Here is a 27,916-nt window from a genome sequence, read left to right as displayed (position 1 = left end):
CCACTACAAACGTCACAGACAACCTTCCATGTCCTCTATTTAACCATACACTTTCTTTCCTTCACCCACGTTTAAAAAAGTTTGTAAAAACTTACAAAAGCCGTTACGTATGTGAATGTTTGTGTTAGTTATTAAATAAAGTGTGTGTGGAAGGGGGGAGGCGGATTAAAGACAGCCAAGATGGCGAATGTCTTGTTGTTTTGGAAGGGGCAGGGGGAAAAAAATGGAGGATATTGTAATGTACACAAAGGGATACATCCAGCTTGGCCGGGGTTTAAGAGGAAGAGACCGCCCAGCGGCAGCTCTCCACGGCCGGGCTGAACAAACTAGGAGTGAGGACGGCGAGAAAGAAGACAAGGTTGGACTTCACCGGAACCGAGCTCGGTGTTATCAGTCTAATTGTTCGAAAAAGGGACCGTTAAAAAGTGAGGCTTTAACGGGCGGACACACGGCGGCGTGGCGCCACATTTCCCCCCCGAAACACGATTAAAGTGGAAAGTAAAGAAGTCGTGGAATAAAAGAGTGAGTAGTAAAACAGCACGTACACACTACTATCTATCTCACTGGCGACATCTTTTATTTCAAAGCCAACTTAACTCGCGCGAAGACGAGTGTGCTAGAAATGTCTTTTTTAAACAAGTATGGTAGAAAAGGTGTTTTAAACAACTCTCGTCAAACATTTCCACGGAGAAAGAAGCGGAGTGACGACAACACAAACACACACAAGGACGCAGCAATGGTGGGAACCAAAAATACAAAAACACTTACCTTGTTTTTACTTTCGACACTTGACTTATTTCCACAAATCCACTCCCGGTTTACTCGCGTCTTTGCCTTCCTGCGAGCTGGAAGATGACGACTGCTAAAGCAGGAATTGAGCAGTAATTGAGTGAGTGTGTGTGAGTGTGTGTGTGATTGAAGGAGACTCTTCCTTCTCCAGGTTTATTCCGCTTCAAGGAGCCGACCTGACGTCAGCTCTCTGCCGCCACACAAAGACAACTTCTTATTTGTGCAGCGGCCCCCCGGTAACCGGCCCCGGTAACACTTTGAAATGCGACATTAAAGACGCCGCATCCACGTCGTCGGTTCATTCAAAAGGGGATGCGACTGCTTTTATGACATTAGCAGCCTTACGTCCGCACGCTGGCATTTTTAAAAAAGTATTATTTCTGCAATACTTTACTATTTTGTTCTTCTTGCAGACTTTGGACTTGTTCTTCTTAGCTTTTATTGCGTATTATTATTACATGTCAGTAATGTGTTTTCTGTCAATTACTAGTGAAAACATGATCATGTTTATTTTAGAGCTGAATTAACGAGTTAACTTATGTGATTAATCACACGAATGTATCATATTAATAATCTATGTCAATGCTTATCAGTTCTCTGTCATGGGCCCCTGGGGGACAGACTTGTTTAATTACTAGTGAAAACATGATCATGTTTATTTTAACACTGTCAGTATTAACAAGTTAACTTATGTGATTAGTCACAAAATGTATCATATTAATCATGTACACATATTAATACCAGTGTTTATTAGTTTACTGTCATGGGCCCCTGGGGGACAGACTTGTTTAATTACTAGTGAAAACATGATCATGTTTATTTTAGAGCTGAATTAACGAGTTAATTTGTGTGATTAATCACACGAATGTATCATATTAATAATCTATATCAGTGCTTATCAGTTCTCTGTCATGGGCCCCTGGGGGACAACATTTTTTGTCAATTACTAGTGAAAACATGATCATGTTTATTTTAGAGCTGAATTAATGAGTTAACTTATGTGATTAATCACGCAAATGTATCATATTAATAATCTACGTCAGTGCTTATCAGTTCTCTGTCATGGGCCCCTGGGGGACAACATTTTTTTGGTAATTACTAGTGAAAACATGATCATGTTTATTTTAACACTGTCAGTATTAACAAGTTAACTTATGTGATTAGTCACAAAATGTATCATATTTATCATGTACACATATTAATACCAGTGTTTATTAGTTTACTGTCATGGGCCCCTGGGGGACAGACTTGTTTAATTACTAGTGAAAACATGATCATGTTTATTTTAGAGCTGAATTAACGAGTTAATTTGTGTGATTAATCACACGAATGTATCATATTAATAATCTATATCAGTGCTTATCAGTTCTCTGTCATGGGCCCCTGGGGGACAACATTTTTTGTCAATTACTAGTGAAAACATGATCATGTTTATTTTAGAGCTGAATTAATGAGTTAACTTATGTGATTAATCACGCAAATGTATCATATTAATAATCTACGTCAGTGCTTATCAGTTCTCTGTCATGGGCCCCTGGGGGACAACATTTTTTTGGTAATTACTAGTGAAAACATGATCATGTTTATTTTAACACTGTCAGTATTAACAAGTTAACTTATGTGATTAGTCACAAAATGTATCATATTAATCATAAACACATATTAATACCAGTGTTTATTAGTTTACTGTCATGGGCCCCTAGGGGACAGACTTGTTTAATTACTAGTGAAAACATGATCATGTTTATTTTAGAGCTGAATTAATGAGTTAACTTGTGTGATTAATCACGCAAATGTATCATATTAATAATCTACGTCAGTGCTTATCAGTTCTCTGTCATTGGCCCCTGGGGGACAACATTTTTTTGGGTAATTACTAGTGAAAACATGATCATGTTTATTTTAACACTGTCAGTATTAACAAGTTAATTTATGTGATTCGTCACAAAATGTATCATATTTATCATGTACACATATTAATACCAGTGTTTATTAGTTTACTGTCATGGGCCCCTGGGGGACAGACTTGTTTAATTACTAGTGAAAACATATTCATGTTTTTTTAGATTTGAATTAATGAGTTAATTTATGTGATTAATCACACAAATGTATCATATTAATAATCTACGTCAGTGCCTATCAGTTTTCTGTCATGGGCCCCTGGGGGACAGACTTGTTTAATTACTAGTGAAAACATGATCATGTTTATTTTAACACTGTCAGTATTAACAAGTTAACTTATGTGATTAGTCACAAAATGTATCATATTAATCATGTACACATATTAATACCAGTCTTTATTAGTTTACTGTCATGGGCCCCTGGGGGACAGACTTGTTTAATTACTAGTGAAAACATATTCATGTTTTTTTAGATTTGAATTAATGAGTTAATTTATGTGATTAATCACACAAATGTATCATATTAATAATCTACGTCAGTGCTTATCAGTTTTCTGTCATGGGCCCCTGGGGGACCGACTTGTTTAATTACTACTGAAAACATGATCATGTTTTTTTAGAGCTGAATTAACGAGTTAATTTATGTGATTAATCACACGAATGTATCATATTAATAATCTACGTCAGTGCTTATCAGTTTTCTGTCATGGGCCCCTGGGGGACAACATTTTTTGGGTAATTACTAGTGAAAACATGATCATGTTTATTTTAACACTGTCAGTATTAACAAGTTAACTTAAGTGATTAGTCACAAAATGTATCATATTAATCATAAACACATATTAATACCGGTGTTTATTAGTTTACTGTCATGGGCCCCTGGGGGACAGACTTGTTTAATTACTAGTGAAAACATGATCATGTTTATTTTAGAGCTGAATTAATGAGTTAACTTGTGTGATTAATCACACGAATGTATCATATTAATAATCTACGTCAGTGCTTATCAGTTCTCTGTCATGGGCCCCTGGGGGACAGACTTGTTTAATTACTAGTGAAAACATGATCATGTTTATTTTAACACTGTCAGTATTAAAAAGTTAACTTATGTGATTAGTCACAAAATGTATCATATTAATCATGTACACATATTAATACCAGTGGTTATTAGTTTACTGTCATGGGCCCCTGGGGGACAGACTTGTTTAATTACTAGTGAAAACATGATCATGTTTATTTTAGAGCTGAATTAACGAGTTAACTTGTGTGATTAATCACACAAATGTATCATATTAATAATCTATGTCAGTGCTTATCAGTTCTCTGTCATGGGCCCCTGGGAGAGAGAACTGTTTAATTACTAGTGAAAATGCGAGAAGGTTTACTTTACAGCTGTCAGAATTAACATGTTATCTTATGTGATTAATCACAACAATGTATGATATTGATCATGTACACATATCAATACCAGTGCTTATTAGTTTTCTGCCATGGCCCACCTGGTGGACAGAACTGTTTGTTAATAATATTCAATCAATCAATCCATCCATCCATTTCCTACAGCTTGTCCATAAACATGATAATGTTTATTTTAGAGCAGTCAGAATTACGGAGTTAACTTATGTGATGAATCACAACAATGAAACATATTAATCATGTACACATATTAATACCAGTGCACATCAATGTGGAATGCACTCCCAACAGGTATTAAAGTAAGTGCATCTCTATATTCCTTCAAAACCGCTCTAAAACAACACCTCCAGGCAACTTCAACACTTTACTAATACCCTCCTCCATTCACATCCCATCTCCCCGGATTATAAACAACTCAAATGTACTTCTAATGTATATACTTGTTCTTATGCTATGTGAACTCACTATGTTCTCTGCTGGCTGTACATATCCTACTAAATAAGACCTACACCAGGGGTGCCCATTACGTCGATCGCGAGCTACCAGTCGACCGCGGGGGGTGTGTCAGTCGATCTCCAGCAAGGCTTTTAAAAAAAATAGACCTAAAAATTAGTGATCATCAATCTTCACCAAAACGTCACTTAAATGACATTCACGGTACCGGAGGGTCTTGTGAGATGACGCTGGCTGCTGCAAGATCATTATTACGAAAATATGACCGAGAGGAAGGCGAGAAACACTTTTTATTTCAACAGACTCTCGCGCCGTACCTTCCGTCAAAACTCTAAAGGCCGACTGCACATTTCCTATCTTCACAATAAAAGCCCTGCTTCATGCTGCCTGCGCTAACTAAATACAGAGTCTCGGAAAACTGGCGTGCACAAGCGATCCCTCAGAAAGCTGGCGTGCACATCACTTGTGCACGCCAGCTTTCCGAGACTCTTTTTTTGTTAGCGCAGGCAGCATGAAGCAGGGCTTTTATTGTGAAGATAGGAAATGTGCAATCGGCCTTTAGAGTTTTGACGGAAGGGACGGCGCGAAAGTCTGTTGAAATAAAAAGTGTTTCTCGCCTTCCTCTCTGTCATTTTTTCATAACAATGAACTGGCAGCAGCCAGCGTCATCTCACAAGACCCTCGGGTGCCGTGAATGTCAATCAAGCAAGCTACGGAATTTGCCGCCAATGTTTTTCTTGTAAAGTGTATGGAAGCTGGATGAATTAGATGCCAAAAACCAACCACTTTCATGTGGTATTGTACAGAAAGGACAACTTTTTTTCTCCTCCATTTGAAAATGTGGGCGTTATCATCATTACTGTCTGATTCCAATCAATGCAAGTCATCAGAATCAGGTAATACACCAACTTTTATTCTTGTCTTCGTGAAAGAAATACATCTATATGTGTTACACATGCTTGTATTATCATTAAACACATTTAACTTGTTTACAAAAATGTCTCTTTCATAAATAAATAAATATAAATGATATATATAAATGAGGTAGATCCCCTCGAGTTGGTCAATTGAAAAGTAGCTCGCCTGCAGAAAAAGTGTGGGCACCCCTGGTCTACACTGTTTCAATGTCCACATTTCTCTGTTGATGCAATTGTTGATGACTGAAGTTCTGATATCAACCAAAGCTCTTCATCCCACCCCCCGGATTGTAAATAATGTAAATAATTCAATGTACATACTATGATGATTAACTTGTGTGATGACTGTATTATGCTGATAGTATATATTTGTACCATGAATTGATTAACGTGGACCTCGCCGACTCATTCAAGTTGAAAAACTTATTCGGGTTTTACCATTTAGTGGTCAATTGTACGGAATATGTACTGAACTGTGCAATCTACTAATACAAGTATCAATCAATCAATCAAAATCCGTTTTCTGTCATGGCTCCCTGGGGGACAGACTTGTTGGTTAATTACTATTGAAAACTTTATCATGTTTATTTTACAACTGTGAGAATTAGCGAGTTAACTTATGTGATTAATCACAAAAATGTATTATATTAATCATTTGGGGCGGCATGGCATAGTGGGTAGAGCGGCCGTGCCAGAAACCTAAGGGTTGCAGGTTCGCTTCCCACCTATTGACATCCAAATTGCTACCGTTGTGTCCTTGAGCAGGACACAAGGTGGTGGTCGGAGGGGCCGTAGGTGCAAACTGGCAGCCACGCTTCCGTCAGTCTACCCCAGGGCAGCTGTGGCTACAAATGTAGCTTACCACCACCAGGTGTGAATGAATGATGGGTTCCCACTTCTCTGTAAGCACTTTGAGTATCTAGTAATAGAAAAGCCCAATATAAATCTAATCCATTATTATTATTATTATTATGTACACATATTAATACAAGTGCTTATCAGTTTTCTGTCATGGCCCCCTGGTGGACAGAATTGTGTTTTTTTTCAATACTATTGGCAAAATTGTAATATCGTTTTTAGGGCTGTCCAAATTATCGAGTTAACTCATGCAATTAATCATAAACATTTTTTTTTTTTGCAATAATCATGTAGTTAGTTAGTTAACCATTAGTGCCAGTGCTTCTGGGGCACAGAATAGTTTGTTGATTACTACTGAAAACTTTATAATGTTTATTTTAGATCTGTCAGAATTAATTAGTTAACTTATGTGATTAATCACAAAAATGTATCATTATTTATGTACACATATTAATACCAGTGCTTATCAGCTTTCTGTCATGGCCCCCTGGTGGACTGAATTATTTTTTTAAATACTATTGGCAACATTGTAATATCGTTTTTAGGGCTGTCCAAATTATCGAGTTAACTCATGCAATTAATCATAAACATTGTAATATCTATTTTAGGGACATGTTGTTTGTGAAAACTTTATTTTTATTTTAGGGCTGTCAAAATGTACAAGTTAATTTATTGATTAATCACAAAAAATATCGCATTAATCATGTACACGTATTAAGACCAGTGCTTCTCAAATTTTTTTGTCATGACCCACCGGGTGGGCAGAATTGTTTGTTAATTACTATTGAAAATATGATACTTTTATTTGAGAGCTGTACAAATTAATGTGTTACATTGTTATCATATTAATCATGTACACATATTATTACTAGTGCTTATTAGTTTTCTGTCAGGACAAAATTTGTTTTTGAAATACTATTGAAAACTTGCTATTTTATTCAGGACAGTCAAAATGATTGAGTTATTAACTCATGTGATTAATCACAAAAAATGATTGCATTATTAATGTACACACTTGGATTAATCGTGCAATTTATTCTGAGTGGGCAAGATCTTTTACGTTAACCTCTATACCAGGGGTAGGAAACCTATTGCTCTAGAGCCAGATGTGGCTCTTTTGATGACTGCATCTGGCTCTCGGATAAATCTGAGCCGCCATTGCTTTACACGATAGGTAATGAATAATTCCACTTGTAATCACAGTGTTAAAAAAAAATAACACCCTGCTTCGCTGCAGGCCTGCAGGCCACGCCCCCTCCACAGTTAGCTTCAGAATAACAACGTTATTATTTGTGTACTCAATGTTATTACAAAGAATAAGAGACCTATTATACTCTAAAAATGCTGGTCTTACTTAAAAATGCACATGTTTAGTTGTGTACAGTGTTAAAAAGATATTAAATGACTCTTAGGGAAATACATTTTAAAATATTTTGCTTCTTGGCTCTCTCAGCCAAAAAGGTTCCCGACCCCTGCTCTATACGGTGAATGATCAGATCAATGCATTCAAGTAAACCGTTCAAAAACGTTCCTGGCCGACATTCTGACAATAAAATTGCATTTGTGTATACATTTTAAATGTATTTTATTTATGCACACGAGTTATCTTCTGTGATTAATCATGCTTTATCCAAATTACAAAATGTGTTTTAGAATATTAGTCATTTTCCAGCCATAATTTATTTGTCTGCATTATTCTTTAAATAATCACCTTATTTTGAAAGTAGATTACTTAAATGAGCTAAGGCAGTGGAGGTACCGAACCCCACCAGTTTCATATACGCATTCACCGAACTCTTCTTCAGTGAAAAATACAATATTTTTTAAATTCAAGACAAAGTTATATGTTTCTCGCAACACTTTAGTATGTGTAACATATTTTAAGTAACAAAGACTTAATTTAGAGTTATTTGAACACTAGGGGAACATATTCGAAGTAATAAAGACTTAATTAAGAGTTATTTGGTTAGGGTTAGGGTCCTGGGTTTGAGGGTTAGGGTTATAATAAGGCCATGCCGAATAAGGCATTAATAAGTACTTAATAATGACTTGTTAAGAGCCAGTATGTTACTAATTTGCATGTTAATAAGCAACTGATTTATGGTGAATATGTTCCCCATACTAAATTGTTAATGGGGGGGCGGCATAGCTCGGTTGGTAGAGTGGCCGTGCCAGCAACTTGAGGGGTTGCAGGTTCGATTCCCGCTTCCGCCATCCTAGTCACTGCCGTTGTGTCCTTGGGCAAGGCACTTTACCCACCTGCTCCCAGTGCCACCCACACTGCTTTAAATGTAACTTCGATATTGGGTTTCACTATGTAAAGTGCTTTGAGTCTCTAGGGAAAAGCGCTATATAAATATAATTCACTTCACTTCAATGTGACAGACTTAAGCTGTCGTGTGGGTTCCATGGACCACTCAGGAAGGACATTGCTTTGAGCAGGTTTGACTCTTTTTATTTTTTCAAATAAAGCTGTCTCTTGCCGGGTTGCTTTTCAGCTCCTCCTCTGCTGCTCGCTCTTCGGTCGCTTTCGTCGTCGTCGCCGTCTTTCTTGCGCTCCATGTGCCGCGGACTCTCCAACTCCTTCTGCCTCGATCGCTCCTCCTTCTACCCTTTTATACAGTGTGAGGAGATAAGTTCATCGTCTGCTGGTGCGCGATCCACGCGCCGGAATTAGATTGCGGCGTCGCTCCCGGTCCGCCCGGCCTCTCCGCTCAGCCGCATTCTCCACCTCCTTGTCACCGTCGGCTCTGCCTCTCCACAGTTACCATGTTTTTTTTTACTGGCGCACAAATTGAACCGTGCATGAACATCACCTTGTTCAAACAACAAAACCAACAAAGTGCATAAACTCAGAACAAATCACACGCCTGCAAATCCGTCAGCTGTTGCCGTATCCGTAATACGTTTGTATTTACACGATGAGTCAGATGTGGTTCGATCGAAGCCAGGTTAAGAACCACTGAGCTAAGGTAACATCTGCACCAACTTAAGTCAGTTTGCACGTTAAGTGGATTGTAACATTTTGAATTGAATTGAATTATATTTATATAGCGCCTTTTCTCTAGTGACTCAACGCGCTTTACATAGTGAAACCCAATATCTAAGTTACATTTAAACCAGTGTGGGTGGCACTGGGAGCAGGTGGGTAAAGTGTCTTGCCCAAGGACACAACGGCAGTGACTAGGATGGCGGAAGCGGGAATCGAACCTGCAACCCTCAAGTTGCTGACACGGCCGCTCTACCAACCGAGCTGAACCGGTTGGTAGAGCGGTGTTCAGTTTTTTTATTGTTCAGTTTGTGTGATTCTCCATACAATAAAAAAGATGATAAAGCTAACACAGAAACATGGAAAGTGATTAAAAGTGTAATCACTTATCACTTCTCAGCTGCATCGTCATATTCTTTTTCAAAAAGGGCTTAAAATCTTTACTTTGTGCAGGATTTTCAACAATATTGCTTATTATATTGCAGCTTATCGGAAGGGATGAAAGTGCATATGTACTTTTCACCAACAGAAAGTATATCCAGAGGACAATAAAAAAAAAAAAACCCTTGAACATTTCAAACCGTCAACGGCAGTATCAGTTTGAGCATTTATATGAAACACAATTAACCTTTTAATAATCACTTCAAACTTACTTCACAGCATGTTTCTGTTTTCTATCAACACGTTCAACTTCAATGAGACTTGCCATCACTCTGCTGGATGCACACACAAAAAGGTGATTCTGCTCGGGTCTTTCTTTTTATTGCAGCAACAGTAGAAACAAGCCGTCTCGCAGAGAGAGGATGTTGCAAAAGACAGTAGGAATGACATAAAACCCACGCTGATCTTTCCTCATTTCCTACTGTAGTTTCAGTAAATCCAAAGACAACACAGGCTTTGTCGCACTTCAGAGTATTTTTATTCGGACTCCTTTTTTTTTTGTTATTGCGGTTTGTATTAGCTCTTGAGCTAGTTGCAGGCTTGTGTATCGTTCTAACATGAATTCTACAAACCCCAAAAGCAGTGAAGTTGTCACGTTGTGTAAATTGTAAATAAAAAGAGAATACAATGATTTGCAAATCCTTTTCAACTTATATTCAGTTGATTAGACTGCAAAGACAAGATATTTCATGTTCACACTGAGAAACTTTTTTTGCAAATAATCATGAACTTATAATTTAATGGCAGCAACACATTGCAAAAAAGGCATTTTTACCAGTGTGTTACATGGCCTTTCCTTTTAACAACACTCAGTAAAGGTTTGGGAACTGAGGAGACACATTTTTGAAGTGGAATTCTTTCCCATTCTTGCTTGATGTACAGCTTAAGTTGTTCAACAGTCTCCTGCCTCATATTTTAGCCTTCATATTGCACCACACTTTTTCAATGGGACACAGGTCTGGACTAAAGGCAGGCCAGTCTAGTACCCGCACTCTTTTACTATGAAACCACACTGTTGTAACAAGTGGCTTGGCTTTGTCTTGCTTGGATGGCAACATATGTTGTTCCAAAAGCTGTATGTACCTTTCAGCATTAATGGTGCTTTCACAGAAGTGTAAGTTACCCATGCCTTGGGCACTAATACACCCTGATATTTTCGACTTTGCGCCTAGAACAGTCTGGATGGTTCTTTTCCTCTTTGGTCCACAGTTTACAAAAACAATTTGAAATGTGGACATGTCAGACTACAGAACACTTTTCCACTTTGCATCAGTCCATCCTAGATGAGCTGAAGCGCAGCAAAACATTTCTGGGTGTTGTTGATAAATGGCTTTGGCTTAGTATAGTAGGGTTTTAACTTGAACTTACAGATGTAGCGACCAACTGTAGTTACTGACAGTGGTTTTCTGAAGTGTTCCTGAGCCCATGTGGTGATATCCTTTACACACGGATGTTGCTTTTGATGCAAAGGGATTGAAGGTCCGTATTATCATGGCTTATGTACAGTGATTTCTCCAGATTCTCTGAACCTTTTGATGATATTACTGTCAGAACGTTGACTTCGGGGTTTGTTTTTCCGGAATGCTAAGGAAAGTTGGAGCGGGCAAGGCGTGAAGGTAATGACATCTTTTATTTTAAGACTGTAACTACAAAAAAAGAAGCAAACAAAACAATGGCGGAGAACAAACTTGACTAATGAAACAAAACTTGCACAAAGGCAGAAACTATGAACAATAAACAGAAACTTACCTGGCATGGAACTATGAAACCAGCAGCGTGGATCGTAAACATGGCATGAAGCAGAGTGGAGGTAAAGGTAAAGTCGCCAGGCTGACTTCCTGGCAACTTTCGGTTTAAATAATAGACATGATTAGTGACAAGTGTGAGAGTGCAAAACGTGAGACGGATGCGTGACATGAGGACAGGTGAAAACTAATGGGTTGGCATGGAAACAAAGCAAACAAGGAAGTGCAAAAACAGGAAACAATGGAGTCTTAAGCAAAACAGAACACAACTAAACAAAACATGATCACTAGCCATGACAATTACAAAGCATAGATGGTGAAATCCCTAAATTCCTTGCAATAGCTGCTTGAGAAATGTTGTTCTTAAACAATTTGCTCAGGCATTTGTTGACAAAGTGGTGACCCTCACCCCGTCCTTGTTTGTGCATGAGTGAGCATTTCATGGAAGATGCTTTTATACCCAATCATGGCACCCACCTGTTCCCAATTAGCCTGTTCACCTGTGGGATGTTCCAAATAAGTCTTTGATGAGCATTCCTCAACGTTTTCAGTCATTTTTGCCACTTGTGCCAGCTTTTTTTAAACATGTTGCAGGCCTCAAATTCCAAACAAGCTAATATTTGCAAAAAATAACAACCTTTTACAGTTCAAACGTTAAAAATATTGTCTTTACAATTGAATATAAGTTGAAAAGGATTTGGAAATCATTGTATTATTTTTTTATTTACTATTTACACAACGTGACAACTTCACTGCTTTTGGCTTTTGTTCAATATTGAACTTTTTGACATTTTCCCAAATTGGACAAGATACTGAATTTGGAGTTTTACGAGCTAAACATCCAAATCATTTAGAAGTTTCACTTTTTGACTGCTTGTATCACACATGATATCACACACAAGTAAAAACACACTGCAGGACTGCTTGTATCACACGTGATATCACGCACACATAAATACGCTGCAGAACTGCTTGTATCGCACATGATATCACACACAAGTAAACATGCTGCAGGACTGCTTGTATCACACGTGATATCACGCACACATAAATACGCTGCAGGACTGCTTGTATCGCACATGACATCACACACAAGTAAACATGCCGCAGGACTGCTTGTATCACACATGATATCACACACACATATTCCTCAACTTTCTCAGTCTTTTTAGCCACTTGTGCCAGCTTTTTTGAAACAGGTTGCAGGCCTCAAATTCCAAACAAGCTAATATTTGCAAAAAATAACAACGTTTTACAGTTCAAACATTAAAAATCTTGTCTTTACAGTCTATTCAATTGAATATAAGTTGAAAAGGATTTGGAAATCATTGTATTCTCTTTTTATTTACCATTTACACAACGTGACAACTTCACTGCTCTTGGCTTTTGTTCAATATTGAACTTTTTTAAATTTCCCCAAATTGGACAACATACTGAATTTGGAGTTTTACGAGCTAAACATCCAAATCATTTAGAAGTTTCACTTTTTGACGTGAACTTCTGCAACAAGTGACATTTTCAAAGATACACACAAGTAAACATGCTGCAGGACTGCTTGTATCGCACATGATATCACACGCACAAGTGAAGTGAATTATTTTTTTATAGCACTTTTCTCTAGTGACTCAAAGCGCTTTACATAGTAAACACTATGCAAGACTGCTTGTATCGCACATGATATCACACACAAGTAAAAACACACTGCAGGACTGCTTGTATCACACGTGATATCACGCACACATAAATACGCTGCAGAACTGCTTGTATCGCACATGATATCACACACAAGTAAACATGCTGCAGGACTGCTTGTATCACACGTGATATCACGCACACATAAATACGCTGCAGAACTGCTTGTATCGCACATGATATCACGCACGCATAAATACGCTGCAGGACTGCTTGTATCACACATGATATCACACACAAGTAAAAACACACTGCAGGACTGCTTGTATCACACGTGATATCACGCACACATAAATACGCTGCAGAACTGCTTGTATCGCACATGATATCACACACAAGTAAACATGCTGCAGGACTGCTTGTATCACACGTGATATCACGCACACATAAATACGCTGCAGGACTGCTTGTATCGCACATGACATCACACACAAGTAAACATGCCGCAGGACTGCTTGTATCACACATGATATCACACACACATATTCCTCAACTTTCTCAGTCTTTTTAGCCACTTGTGCCAGCTTTTTTGAAACAGGTTGCAGGCCTCAAATTCCAAACAAGCTAATATTTGCAAAAAATAACAACGTTTTACAGTTCAAACATTAAAAATCTTGTCTTTACAGTCTATTCAATTGAATATAAGTTGAAAAGGATTTGGAAATCATTGTATTCTCTTTTTATTTACCATTTACACAACGTGACAACTTCACTGCTCTTGGCTTTTGTTCAATATTGAACTTTTTTAAATTTCCCCAAATTGGACAAGATACTGAATTTGGAGTTTTACGAGCTAAACATCCAAATCATTTAGAAGTTTCACTTTTTGACGTGAACTTCTGCAACAAGTGACATTTTCAAAGATACACACAAGTAAACATGCTGCAGGACTGCTTGTATCGCACATGATATCACACACACAAGTGAAGTGAATTATTTTTTTATAGCACTTTTCTCTAGTGACTCAAAGCGCTTTACATAGTAAACACTATGCAAGACTGCTTGTATCGCACATGATATCACACACAAGTAAAAACACACTGCAGGACTGCTTGTATCACACGTGATATCACGCACACATAAATACGCTGCAGAACTGCTTGTATCGCACATGATATCACACACAAGTAAACATGCTGCAGGACTGCTTGTATCACACGTGATATCACGCACACATAAATACGCTGCAGAACTGCTTGTATCGCACATGATGTCACACACAAGTAAACACGCCGCAGGACTGCTTGTATCGCACATGATATCACACACAAGTAAACATGCTGCAGTACTGCTTGTATCGCACATGATATCACACACACATATTCCTCAACTTTCTTAGTCTTTTTAGCCACTTGTGCCAGCTTTTTTGAAACATATTGCAGGCTTCAAATTCCAAACGAGCTAATATTTGCAAAACATAACAACGTTTTACAGTTCAAACATTAAAAATCTTGTCTTTACAGTCTATTCAATTGAATATAAGTTGAAAAGGATTTGGAAATCATTGTATTCTCTTTTTATTTACCATTTACACAACGTGACAACTTCACTGCTTTTAGCTTTTCTACAATATTGAACTTTTTGATATTTTCCCAAATTGGACAAGATACTGAATTTGGAGTTTTACGAGCTAAACATCCAAATCATTTAGAAGTTTCACTTTTTGACGTGAACTTCTGCAATAAGTGACATTTTCAAAGATACACACAAGTAAACACGTTGCAGGACTGCTTGTATCGCACATGATATCACACACACATAAACACGCTGCATGACTGCTTGTATCGCACATGATACCACACACACAATTGAACACTATGCAGGACTGCTTGTATCACACATGATATCACACACACAAACACTATGCAGGACTGCTTGTATCGCACATGATATCACACACAAGTGAACACTATGCAGGACTGCTTGTATCACACATGATATCACACACACAAACACGCCGCAGGACTGCTTGTATCGCACATGATATCACACACACAAGTGAACACTATGCAGGACTGCTTGTATCACACATGATATCACACAAACAAGTGAACACTATGCAGGACTGCTTGTATCGCACATGACATCACACACACAAGTAAACACTATGCAGGACTGCTTGTATCACACATGATATCACACACAAGTAAAAACACACTGCAGGACTGCTTGTATCACACGTGATATCACGCACACATAAATACGCTGCAGGACTGCTTGTATCACACGTGATATCACGCACACATAAATACGCTGCAGAACTGCTTGTATCGCACATGATGTCACACACAAGTAAACACTATGCAGGACTGCTTGTATCGCACATGATACCACACACACAAGTGAAGTGAATTATATTTATATAGCACTTTTCTCTAGTGACTCAAAGCGCTTTACATAGTAAACATGATATCACACACAAGTAAAAACACACTGCAGGACTGCTTGTATCACACGTGATATCACTCACTCATAAATACGCTGCAGGACTGCTTGTATCGCACATGATATCACACACACATATTCCTCAACTTTCTCAGTCTTTTTAGCCACTTGTGCCAGCTTTTTTGAAACGTGTTGCAGGCCTCAAATTCCAAATAAGCTAATATTTGCAAAAAATAACAACGTTTCACAGTTCAAAACATTAAAAATCTTGTCTTTACAGTCTATTCAATTGAATATAAGTTGAAAAGGATTTGCAAATCATTGTATTATTTTTTTATTTACCATTTACACAACGTGACAACTTCACTGCTTTTGGCTTTTGTCCAATATTAAACTTTTTGATATTTCCCCAAATTGGACAAGATACTGAATTTGGAGTTTTACAAGCTAAACATCCAAATCATTCAGAAGTTTCACTTTTTGACGTGAACTTCTGCAATAAGTGACATTTTCAAAGATACACACAAGTAAACATGCTGCAGGACTGCTTGTATCGCACATGATATCACACACAAGTAAACATGCTGCAGGACTGCTTGTATCACACATGATATCACACACACATAAACACGCTGCATGACTGCTTGTATCGCACATGATACCACACACACAATTGAACACTATGTAGGACTGCTTGTATCACACATGATATCACACACACAAACACTATGCAGGACTGCTTGTATCGCACATGATACCACGCACACAAGTGAACACTATGCAGGACTGCTTGTATCACACATGATATCACACACACAAACACGCCGCAGGACTGCTTGTATCGCACATGATATCACACACACAAGTGAACACTATGCAGGACTGCTTGTATCACACATGATATCACACACACATAAACACGCTGCAGGACTGCTTGTATCGCACATGATACCACACACACAAGTGAACACTATGCAGGACTGCTTGTATCACACATGATATCACGCACAAGTAAAAACACACTGCAGGACTGCTTGTATCACACATGATATCACGCACAAGTAAAAACACACTGCAGGACTGCTTGTATCGCACATGATGTCACACACAAGTAAACATGCTGCAGGACTGCTTGTATCGCACATGATATCACACACATATAAACATGCTGCAGGACTGCTTGTATCGCACATGATATCACACACAAGTAAACATGCTGCAGGACTGCTTCTATCTCACATGATACCACACACACACAAGTAAACACTATGCAGGACTGCTTGTATCACACATGATATCACGCACAAGTAAAAACACACTGCAGGACTGCTTGTATCGCACATGATGTCACACACAAGTAAACACGCTGCAGGACTGCTTCTATCACACATGATATCACACACAAGTGAACACTATGCAGGACTGCTTGTATCACACATGATATCACACACACATAAACATGCTGCAGGACTGCTTGTATCACACATGACGTCACACACAAGTAAACATGCTGCAGGACTGCTTGTATCGCACATGATATCACACACAAGTAAACATGCTGCAGGACTGCTTCTATCTCACATGATACTACACACACACACAAGTAAACATGCTGCCAGGCTGCTTGTATCGTACATGATATCACACACATAAACATGCTGCAGGACTGCTTCTATCGCACATGATATCACACACAAGTGAACACTATGCAGGACTGCTTGTATCTCACATGATACCACACACACACAAGTAAACACCATGCAGGACTGCTTGTATCACACATGATATCACGCACAAGTAAAAACACACTGCAGGACTGCTTGTATCGCACATGATATCACACACAAGTAAACACGCTGCAGGTTTGCTTGTCTCCATAAAAATATCAGCTGCGGGCTGATATTCTCATGCAAACGGTGGTTCCTCCATGCAGGAATAAAAAGAGGAATGAAGCTTGAAAAGGGGCGATACGTGATCAAACCATGAGAAATGAGTGGCACACGTGCAGGCAAGACATGAGAAGGCATTCGTCAGAAGCAAAAGAGAAGCAGGACAGATCTTCCTCTGGGTGGGATCAATACATTGCCTGGCAAAGACGGCCATCTGTGCCTAATTGTGTTCTTTACCTCCTCTCCTCAACACACAATAAGCAACAGGCTGAGCACAGGCCCTCTGACCCAGACTGGCTTTCCAGACGGGGGAAGATTATTTCATTCAACTGGAAAACAACAAGGGGGAGGGGTGACGGGGTAGTTCTTCTTCTTCTTCTTTTTTTTTTTTTTTTTTTTTTTGCAGATGGAGTGGGCAACTGCTCCCAAATGCTTCAGCGTGATGAGGGTGGGTCGGAGTGAAAGGCGGCCAACTATGTGTGTCATCTCACTGCTGGCTCCATCTAGTTTTACCAGGTATTTGCAAACTCTTCAATCAATCAATCAATTTTTATTTATATAGCTCCAAATCACAAATGTCTCAAAGGACTGCACAAATCATTACGACTACGACATCCTCGGAAGAACCCACAAACTCTTACTTGACAGCAGGGGTCACCAACCTTTTTGAAAGCAAAAGCTACTTCTTGGGTACTGATTCATGCCAAGGGCTACCAGTTTGATACACACTTCAATAAATTGCCAGAAATAGCCAATTTGCTCTATTGGGGCGGCATAGCGGGCTTCACGGTGGCAGAGGGGTTAGTGCGTCTGCCTCACAATACGAAGGTCCTGCAGTCCTGGGTTCAAATCCAGGCGCGGGATCTTTCTGTGTGGAGTTTGCATGTTCTCCCCGTGACTGCGTGGGTTCCCTCCGGGTACTCCGGCTTCCTCCCACTTCCAAAGACATGCACCTGGGGATAGGCTCCTCCCACCTCCAAAGACATGCACCTGGGGATAGGCTCCTCCCACTTCCAAAGACATGCACTTGGGGATAGGCTCCTCCCACCTCCAAAGACATGCACCTGGGGATAGGCTCCTCCCACTTCCAAAGACATGCACCTGGGGATAGGTTGATTGGCAACACTAAAATTGCCCCTAGTGTGTGAATGTGAGTGTGAATGTTGTCTGTCTATCTGTGTTGGCCCTGCGATGAGGTGGCGACTTGTCCAGGGTGTACCCCGCCTTCCGCCCAATTGTAACTGAGATAGGCGCCAGCGCCCCCCGCGACCCCAAAAGGGAATAAGCGGTAGAAAATGGATGGATGGGGGCGGCATAGCTCGGTTGGTAGAACGGCCGTGCCAGCAACTTGAGGGTTGCAGGTTCGATTCCCGCTCCCGCCATCCTAGTCACTGCCGTTGTGTCCTTGGGCAAGACACTTTACCCACCTGCTCCCAGTGCCACCCACACTGGTTTAAATGTCACTTAGATATTGGGTTTCACTATGTAAAGCGCTTTGAGTCACTAGAGAAAAGCGCTATATAAATATAACTCACTTCTGCTCAATTTTCCTTTAACTCTTTGTTATTATTAACAATTAATGATATTTATCTTTGTGGAAACACTGATCATCTTAATGATTTCTCACAATAAATACATATAGAAACAGATAAGTATATATATATTTTTTTTAAAAGTGTATTTCTGTATATTTTGTGTAGTTTTTTGTAGAGAATAATTGATAGAAAAAAAATTATTTGAACCATTTAAAAGAGGAGAAAAAACGAAAAAAAAATGAAAATTTAATTTCGAAACAGTTTATCTTTAATTTCGACTCTTTAAAATTAAAATTAGATATTGGGTTTCACTATGTAAAGCGCTTTGAGTCACTAGAGAAAAGCGCTATATAAATATAATTCACTTCTGCTCAATTTTCCTTTAACTCTTTGTTATTATTAACAATTAATGATATTTATCTTTGTGGAAACACTGATCATCTTAATGATTTCTCACAATAAATACATATAGAAACAGATAAATATATATTTTTTAAAAAAAGTGTATTTCTGTATATTTTGTGTAGTTTTTTGTAGAGAATAATTGATAGAAAAAATTATTTGAACGATTTAAAAGAGAAGAAAAAACGAAAAAAAAAAGAAAATTTAATTTCGAAACATAGTTTATCTTTAATTTCGACTCTTTAAAATTTAAATTAGATATTGGGTTTCACTATGTAAAGCGCTTTGAGTCACTAGAGAAAAGCGCTATATAAATATAATTCACTTCTGCTCAATTTTCCTTTAACTCTTTGTTATTATTAACAATTAATGATATTTATCTTTGTGGAAACACTGATCATCTTAATGATTTCTCACAATAAATACATATAGAAACAGATAAATATATGTTTTTAAAAAAAAGTGTATTTCTGTATATTTTTTGTAGAGAATAATTGATAGAAAAAAATTATTTGAACAATTTAAAAGAGGAAAAAAAACGAAAAAAAAAAGAAAATTTAATTTCGAAACATAGTTTTTATCTTTAATTTAGACTCTTTAAAATTAAAAAATCAACCGAAATAAAGAAGAGAAAAACTAGCTAATTCGAATCTTTTTGAAAAAATCAAAAAAATAATTTATAGAACATCATTAGTAATTTTTCCTAATTAAAATTACTTTTAGAATTTTGATGACATGTTTTAAATAGGTTAAAATCCAATCTGCACTTTGTTAGAATATATAACAAATTGGACCAAGCTATATTTCTAACAAAGACAAATCATTATTTCTTCTAGATTTTCCAGAACAAAAATGTTAAAAGAAATTCAAAAGACTTTGAAATGAGATTTAAATCTGATTCTACAGATTTTCTAGATTTGCCGGAATGATTTTGAATTTTATTCATAATAAGTTTGAAGAAATATGTCACAAATATTCTTTGTCGAAAAAACAGAAGCTAAAATGAAGAATTAAAACGTATTTATTATTCTTTACAATAAAAAAAATAAATTTACTTGTATATTGATTTAAATTGTCAGGAAAGAAGAGGAAGGAATTTAAAAGGTAAAAAGGTATATGTGGTTTTTTTTTTTTGCTTCTACGGAAGTTTTTTTGTAGAGAATAATTGATAGAAAAAAATTATTTGAACGATTTAAAAGAGGAGAAAACACGAAAAAAAATGAAAATTAAATTTCGAAACATAGTTTATCTTCAATTTCGACTCTTTAAAATTCAAAATTCAACCGACAAAAAAAAGAAGAGAAAAACTAGCTAATTCGAATCTTTTTGAAAAAATAAAAAAATAATTTATGGAACATCATTAGTAATTTTTCCTACTTAAAATGACTTTTAGAATTTTAATGACATGTTTTAAATAGGTTAAAATCCAATCTGCACTTTGTTAGAATATATAACAAATTGGACCAAGATATATTTCTAACAAAAACAAATCATTATTTCTTCTAGATTTTCCAGAACAAAAATGTTAAAAGAAATTTAAAAGACTTTGAAATGAGATTTAAATTTGATTCTACAGATTTTCTAGATTTACCAGAATAATTTTGAATTTTAATCATAATAAGTTTGAAGAAATATTTCACAAATATTCTTCGTCGAAAAAACAAAAGCTAAAATGAAGAATTAAATTAAAACGTATTTATTATTCTTTACAATAAAAAATAAAAAATTTAACATTGATTTAAATTGTCAGGAAAGAAGAGGAAGGAATTTAAAAGGTAAAAAGGTATATGTGTTTAAAAATCCTAAAATCATTTTTAAGGTTGTATTTTTTCTCTTTGATTGATTGATTGATTGATACTTTTATTAGTAGATTGCACAGTAGTGAATTATATTTATATAGCGCTTTTCTCAAGTGACTCAAAGCGCTTTACATAGTGAAACCCAATATCTAAGTTACATTCAAACCAGTGTGGGTGGCACTGGGAGCAGGTGGGTAAAGTGTCTTGCCCAAGGACAACGGCAGTGACTAGGATGGTGGAAGTGGGAATCGAACCTGCAACCCTCAAGTTGCTGGCACGGCCGCTCTACCAACCGAGCTATACCGCCAGTACAGTACATATTCCCTACAATTGACCACTAAATGCTAACACCCCAATAAGTTTTTCAACTTGTTTAAGTCGGGGTCCACGTTACTCAATCAATTCAAAAATGGTCTTTCTGAAAGTTATAAGAAGCAAAGTAAAACAAATAAATGAATTTATTTCAACAAGTGAAGACCAAGTCTTCAAAATATTTTCTTGGATTTTCAAATTCTATTGAAGTTTTGTCTCTCTTAGAATTAAAAATGTCTAGAAAAGCGATACCAGCTTGCTAGTAAATAAATACAATTTAAAAAATAGAGGCAGCTCACTGGTAAGTGCTGCTATTTGAGCTATTTTTAGAACAGGCCAGTGTTGGTGACCCCTGGTTTACATAAATCAACTCCAATTCTCCCCAGAAGATACAGGCCAGGTTGGTTCACAGCCACAATTAAAACAAGGCTTCTTAAACATTGAAAATGACTAATAATGTTTTTATGTTGGTGTCACTAATATGTCCTCTTTTGACTTGTTTTATCCCCGCTAATCTTTTTACCAGGTAGACTTCTCATATGATGTTGATATCAGATCCATGAATATTAGTTGGTTTGGAGGAATCACACTTCTATTATGTTGTAGTGTCGGCTCGGTGAGGTGTGATTACTGAACAGAGGTCAATGGGAGCTAAGGGGGCGCCACAAAATCGACTGCAGGACTGCTTATATCGCACGTGACGTCACACACAAGTAAAAATGCTGCAGGACTGCTTGTATCGCACATGATATCACACCCAAGTAAACACTCTGCAGGACTGCTTGTATCGCACATGACGTCACACACACAAGTAAACACACTGCCGGGATGCTTGTATCGCACATGATGTCACACACAAGTAAAAATGCAGCCGGACTGCTTGTATCGCACATGATATTACACCCAAGTAAACACTCTGCAGGACTGCTTGTATCGCACATGACGTCACACACACAAGTAAACATGCTGCAGGACTGCTTGTATCGCACATGACGTCACACACACAAGTAAACACACTGCCGGACTGCTTGTATCGCACATGACGTCACACACAAGTAAAAATGCTGCAGGACTGCTTGTATCGCACATGATATCACACCCAAGTAAACACTCTGCAGGACTGCTTGTATCGCACATGACGTCACACACACAAGTAAACACACTGCCGGGATGCTTGTATCGCACATGATGTCACACACAAGTAAAAATGCAGCCGGACTGCTTGTATCGCACATGATATTACACCCAAGTAAACACTCTGCAGGACTGCTTGTATCGCACATGACGTCACACACACAAGTAAACATGCTGCAGGACTGCTTGTATCGCACATGATGTCACACACACAGAAACACACTGCAGGACTGTTTGTATCACACCTGATAGCACGCACAAGTAAACACTCTGCAGGACTGCTTGTATCGCACATGACGTCACACACAAGTAAACATGCTGCTGGACTTCTTATATCGAACATGATACCACACACACAAGTAAACACGCTGCAGGACTGCTTGTATCGTACATGATATCACACACAAGTAAACATGCTGCAGGACTTCTTATATCGAACATGATACCACACACACAAGCAAACACTATGCAGGACTGCTTGTATCACACATGATATCACACACAAGTAAAAACACACTGCAGGACTGCTTGTATCAAAGGTGATATCTTGCACGCATAAATACGCTGCAGGACTGCTTGTATCGCACATGACATCACACACACATAAACATGCTGCCAGGACTGCTTCTATTGCACATGATATCACACACAAGTAAAAACACGCTGCAGGACTGCTTGTATCACACATGATATCACACACAAGTAAACACTATGCAGGACTGCTTGTATCACACATGATATCACACACACATAAACATGCTGCAGGACTGCTTGTATCACACATGATATCACACACAAGTAAACATGCTACAGGACTGCTTGTATCACACATGATATCACACACAAGTAAACACTATGCAGGACTGCTTGTATCACACATGATATCACACACACATAAACATGCTGCAGGATTGCTTCTATTGCACATGATATCACACACAAGTAAACACTCTGCAGGACTGCTTGTATCGCACATGATATCACACACACAAGTAAACACTATGCAGGACTGCTTCTTTCGTACATGATATCACATACACAAGTAAACACGCTGCAGGACTGCTTGTATCACACATGATATCATGCACACACAAGTAAACACGCTGCAGGACTGCTTGTATCGCACATGATATCACACACACATAAACATGCTGCAGGACTGCTTCTATTGCACATGATATCACACACAAGTAAACACGCTGCAGGACTGCTTGTATCACACATGATATCATGCACACATAAACACGCTGCAGGACTGCTTGTATCGCACATGACATCGCACACACAAGTAAACATGCTGCAGGACTGCTTGTATCGCACATGATACCACACACACAAGCAAACACTATGCAGGACTGCTTGTATCACACGTGATATCACACACAAGTAAACATCCTGCAAGACTGCTTGTATCACACATGATATCACACACACGTAAACACGCTGCCGGACTACTTGATATCACACATTTCGGATGCAAGCCCATATCGGTACCGTATCGGGACACCCCTAGTTAGATTTGAATGTCACAGGTCAATCAGGACCACAGAACTGCTGACTCAGCATCTAGCTGCTAGTCCAAACCTATTGTAGGCATGCTCTCCTGGTTCTAAGGTCCAAACCTCTAGTAGGCATGCTCTCCTGGTTCTAAGGTCCAAACCTCATTTAGGCATGCTCTCCTGGTTCTAAGGTCCAAACCTCATTTAGGCATGCTCTCCTGGTTCTAAGGTTCAAACCTCTAGTAGGAATGCTCTCCTGGTTCTAAGGTCCAAACCTCATTTAGGCATGTTCTCCTGGTTCTAAGGTCCAAACCTCTAGTAGGCATGCTCTCCTGGTTCTAAGGTCCAAACCTCATTTAGGCATGCTCTCCTGGTTCTAAGGTTCAAACCTCTAGTAGGCATGCTCTCCTGGTTCTAAGGTCCAAACTACTTGCAGGCCTGCTCTCCTGGTTCTAAGGTCCAAACCTCTAGTAGGCATGCTCTCCTGGTTCTAAGGTCCAAATCTCTAGTAGGCATGCTCTCCTGGTTCTAAGGTCCAAATCTCTAGTAGGCATGCTCTCCTGGTTCTAAGGTCCAAATCTCTAGTAGGCATGCTCTCCTAGTTCTAAGGTCCAACCCTCTTGCAGGCATGCTCTCCTGGTTCTAAGGTCCAAACCTCTAGTAGGCATGCTCTCCTGGTTCTAAGGTTCAAACCTCTTGTAGGCATGCTCTCTTGGTTCTAAGGTCCAAATTTCTTGTAGGCATGCTCTCTTGGTTCTCAGGTCCAAACCTCTTGCAGGCATGCTCTCCTGGTTCTAAGGTCCAAACCTCTTGCAGGCCTGCTCTCCTGGTTCTAAGGTCCAAACCTCTAGTAGGCATGCTCTCCTGGTTCTAAGGTCCAAACCTCTTGTAGGCATGCTCTCTTGGTTCTAAGGTCCAAACCTCTTGTAGGCATGCTCTCCTGGTTCTAAGGTCCAAACCTCTAGTAGGCATGCTCTCCTGGTTCTAAGGTCCAAACCTATTGTAGGCATGCTCTCCTGGTTCTAAGGTCCAAACTTCTTGTAGGCATGCTCTCTTGGTTCTAAGGTCCAAATCTCTAGTAGGCATGCTCTCCTGATTCTAAGGTCCAAACTTCTTGTAGGCATGCTCTCCTGATTCTCAGGTCCAAACTTCTTGTAGGCATGCTCTCCTGGTTCTAAGGTCCAAACCTCTAGTAGGCATGCTCTCCTGGTTCTAAGGTTCAAACCTCTTGTAGGCATGCTCTCCTGGTTCTAAGGTGCAAACCTCTAGTAGACATGCTCTCCTGGTTCTAAGGTTCAAACCTCTAGTAGGCATGCTCTCCTGGTCCTAAGGTCCAAACCTCTAGTAGGCATGCTCTCCTGGTTCTAAGGCCCAAATCTCTAGTAGGCATGCTCTCCTGGTTCTAAGGTCCAAACCTCTTGCAGGCCTGCTCTCCTGGTTCTAAGGTCCAAACCTCTAGTAGGCATGCTCTCCTGGTTCTAAGGTTCAAACCTCTTGTAGGCATGCTCTCCTGGTTCTAAGGTGCAAACCTCTAGTAGACATGCTCTCCTGGTTCTAAGGTCCAAACCTCTTGTAGGCATGCTCTCCTGGTTCTAAGGTCCAAACCTCTAGTAGGCATGCTCTCCTGGTTCTAAGGTTCAAACCTCTAGTAGGCATGCTCTCCTGGTTCTAAGGTCCGAACCTCTAGTAGACATGCTCTCCTGGTTCTAAGCTCCAAACCTCTAGTAGGCATGCTCTCCTGGTTCTAAGGTCCAAATTTCTTATAGGCATGCTCTCCTGGTTCTAAGGTACAAACCTTTTGTAGGCATGCTCTCCTGGTTCTAAGGTCCAAACCTCTAGTAGGCATGCTCTCCTGGTTCTAAGGTTCAGACCTCTAGTAAGCATGCTCTCCGGGATCTAAGGTCCAAACCTCTTACAGGCATGCTCGCCTGGTTCTAAGGTCCAAACCTCTAGTAGGCATGCTCCCTTGGTTCTAAGGTCCGAACCTCTAGTAGACATGCTCTCCTGGTTCTAAGGTCCAAACCTCTAGTAGGAATGCTCTCCTGGTTCTAAGGTCCAAACTTCTTGTAGGCATGCTCTCCTGGTTCTAAGGTCCAAACCTCTTGCAGGCCTGCTCTCCTGGTTCTAAGATCCAAACCTCTAGTAGGCATATTCTCCTTGTTCTAAGGTCCAAACCTCTTGCAGGCATGTTCTCCTGGTTCTAAGGTCCAAACCTCTAGTAGGCATGCTCTCCTGGTTCTAAGGTACAAACCTCTAGTAGGCCTGCTCTCCTGGTTTTAAGGTACAAACCTCTAGTAGGCCTGCTCTCCTGGTTCCAAGGACCAAACCTCTTGCAGGCCTGCTCTCCTGATTTTAAGGTCAAAACTTATTGTAGGCATACTCTCCTGGTTCTAAGGTCCAAACTTCTTGTAGGCATACTCTCCTGGTTCTAAGGTCCAAACTTCTTGTAGGCATGCTCTCCTGGTTCTAAGGTCCAAACTTCTTGTAGGCATGCTCTCCTGGTTCTAAGGTCCAAACTTCTTGTAGGCATGCTCTCCTGGTTCTAAGGTCCAAACCTCTTGCAGGCCTGCTCCCCTGGTTCTAAGATCCAAACCTCTAGTAGGCTTACTCTCCTTGTTCTATGGTCCAAACCTCTAGTAGGCATGCTCTCCTGGTTCCAAGGTCCATATTTCCTGTAGGCATGCTCTCCTGGTTCTAAGGTCCAAACCTTTAGTAGGCATGCTTTCCTGGTTCTAAGGTCCAAACCTCTAGTAGGCCTGCTCTCCTGGTTCTAAGATCCAAACCTCTAGTAGGCCTGCTCTCCTGGTTCTAAGGTGATTGGTGTACCTGCCTGCCATCACCTGTTGAGATGGGGGAGTCTGCTCTCCCCAAATAAGATCTCCCTACAATCCCCCGCCCTCTTTCTCCATCTCCTGGTGTCCAGTGCTGACAGGCCGTGTTTGTCAAACAGTTGCAGCATTTTTTAATTGCAGTGGAGAATCTTCCTGGTGGAGAGCGTGGGGCGGGGGGGGCACGGTTGGGTGTCTCTTTAGGGGCGGGGGGGGGGGCCACTCTGGTGATTAGGAGCAGGCCCCGGCAGCAGAGGAGGGTGGGCCGCCATGGCTGGGTCATTTGTAACATAATAAGTGGCAGCACAATGACTGCCACGGCGGGGAGGAGACGGGGGGGGAGGGGCAGGGAGGCTCGTCCAAGAGAGACTTTTTGGGGGTCTTGATTAGAAAGTATAATGAGGCCAGGAAGAAACAAGGGAACAAAATCCCTCCTGAGACTGATGGAAAACAAATGAATCTGCTGATTTGCTTTTATTTCTTCTTCTTCTCCTGCAAAGACGGCCGTTGGAAGGCAGCCGCTGTGCTTGCAAGTATTGATTTCTGCACAGACACATTGAGGGAATACAGATGCCCCCCCCCCCCCCCCCCCCCCCCCCCCCCCCCACGCGGGATGATGCCATTAAGCCAACACACTTCCATCAAGTCCAAGGTTTGAGCAAACACTGATCTTAAAGCCAAGAAGAGAAGTGTGGCCATTTTTATGCACCTGGCCTGGAGTACATCATAACAATAATAACTTCAATGAGAGAATGTTCTGTCATTGTGGTGCTAGTGAAGTGAATTATATTTATATAGCGCTTTTTCTCTAGTGACTCAAAGCGCTTTACATAGTGAAACCCAATATCTAAGTTACATTCAAACCAGTGTGGGTGGCACTGGGAGCAGGTGGGTAAAGTGTCTTGCCCAAGGACACAACGGCAGTGACCAGG

General features: G+C 39.6%; 1 protein-coding gene and 1 long non-coding RNA gene across 17 annotated transcripts in view; one reads left to right on the top strand and one right to left on the bottom strand.

The window, feature by feature from the left end:
- The window catches only part of baz2ba (bromodomain adjacent to zinc finger domain, 2Ba), a 314,952-nt gene extending 313,912 nt beyond the window's left edge, over positions 1–1,040 (bottom strand). For 8 of the 16 annotated variants that reach the window (XM_061887402.1, XM_061887405.1, XM_061887403.1 and 5 more), the window contains exon 1: positions 769–1,038. The gene's annotated coding sequence lies outside the window, so the exon portion shown is untranslated. Of the gene's footprint in view, positions 1–768 lie in introns of all 16 variants that reach the window. The other 8 variants (XM_061887411.1, XM_061887418.1, XM_061887415.1 and 5 more) reach the window with 4 other exon arrangements.
- Positions 182–27,578, top strand: LOC133543041 (uncharacterized). Its single transcript, XR_009804287.1, has 3 exons — positions 182–522; positions 17,882–17,991; positions 27,485–27,578. It is a non-coding gene; the product is annotated as an uncharacterized LOC133543041 (long non-coding RNA).
- The last annotated feature ends 338 nt before the right edge of the window (positions 27,579–27,916 follow it).

The sequence above is a fragment of the Nerophis ophidion genome, linkage group LG25 (assembly GCF_033978795.1).
Source record: "Nerophis ophidion isolate RoL-2023_Sa linkage group LG25, RoL_Noph_v1.0, whole genome shotgun sequence".
NCBI lineage: Eukaryota > Metazoa > Chordata > Actinopteri > Syngnathiformes > Syngnathidae > Nerophis > Nerophis ophidion.
Note: the sequence above shows the minus strand (reverse complement) of the source record. Positions and strands in the feature narration are given on the sequence as shown.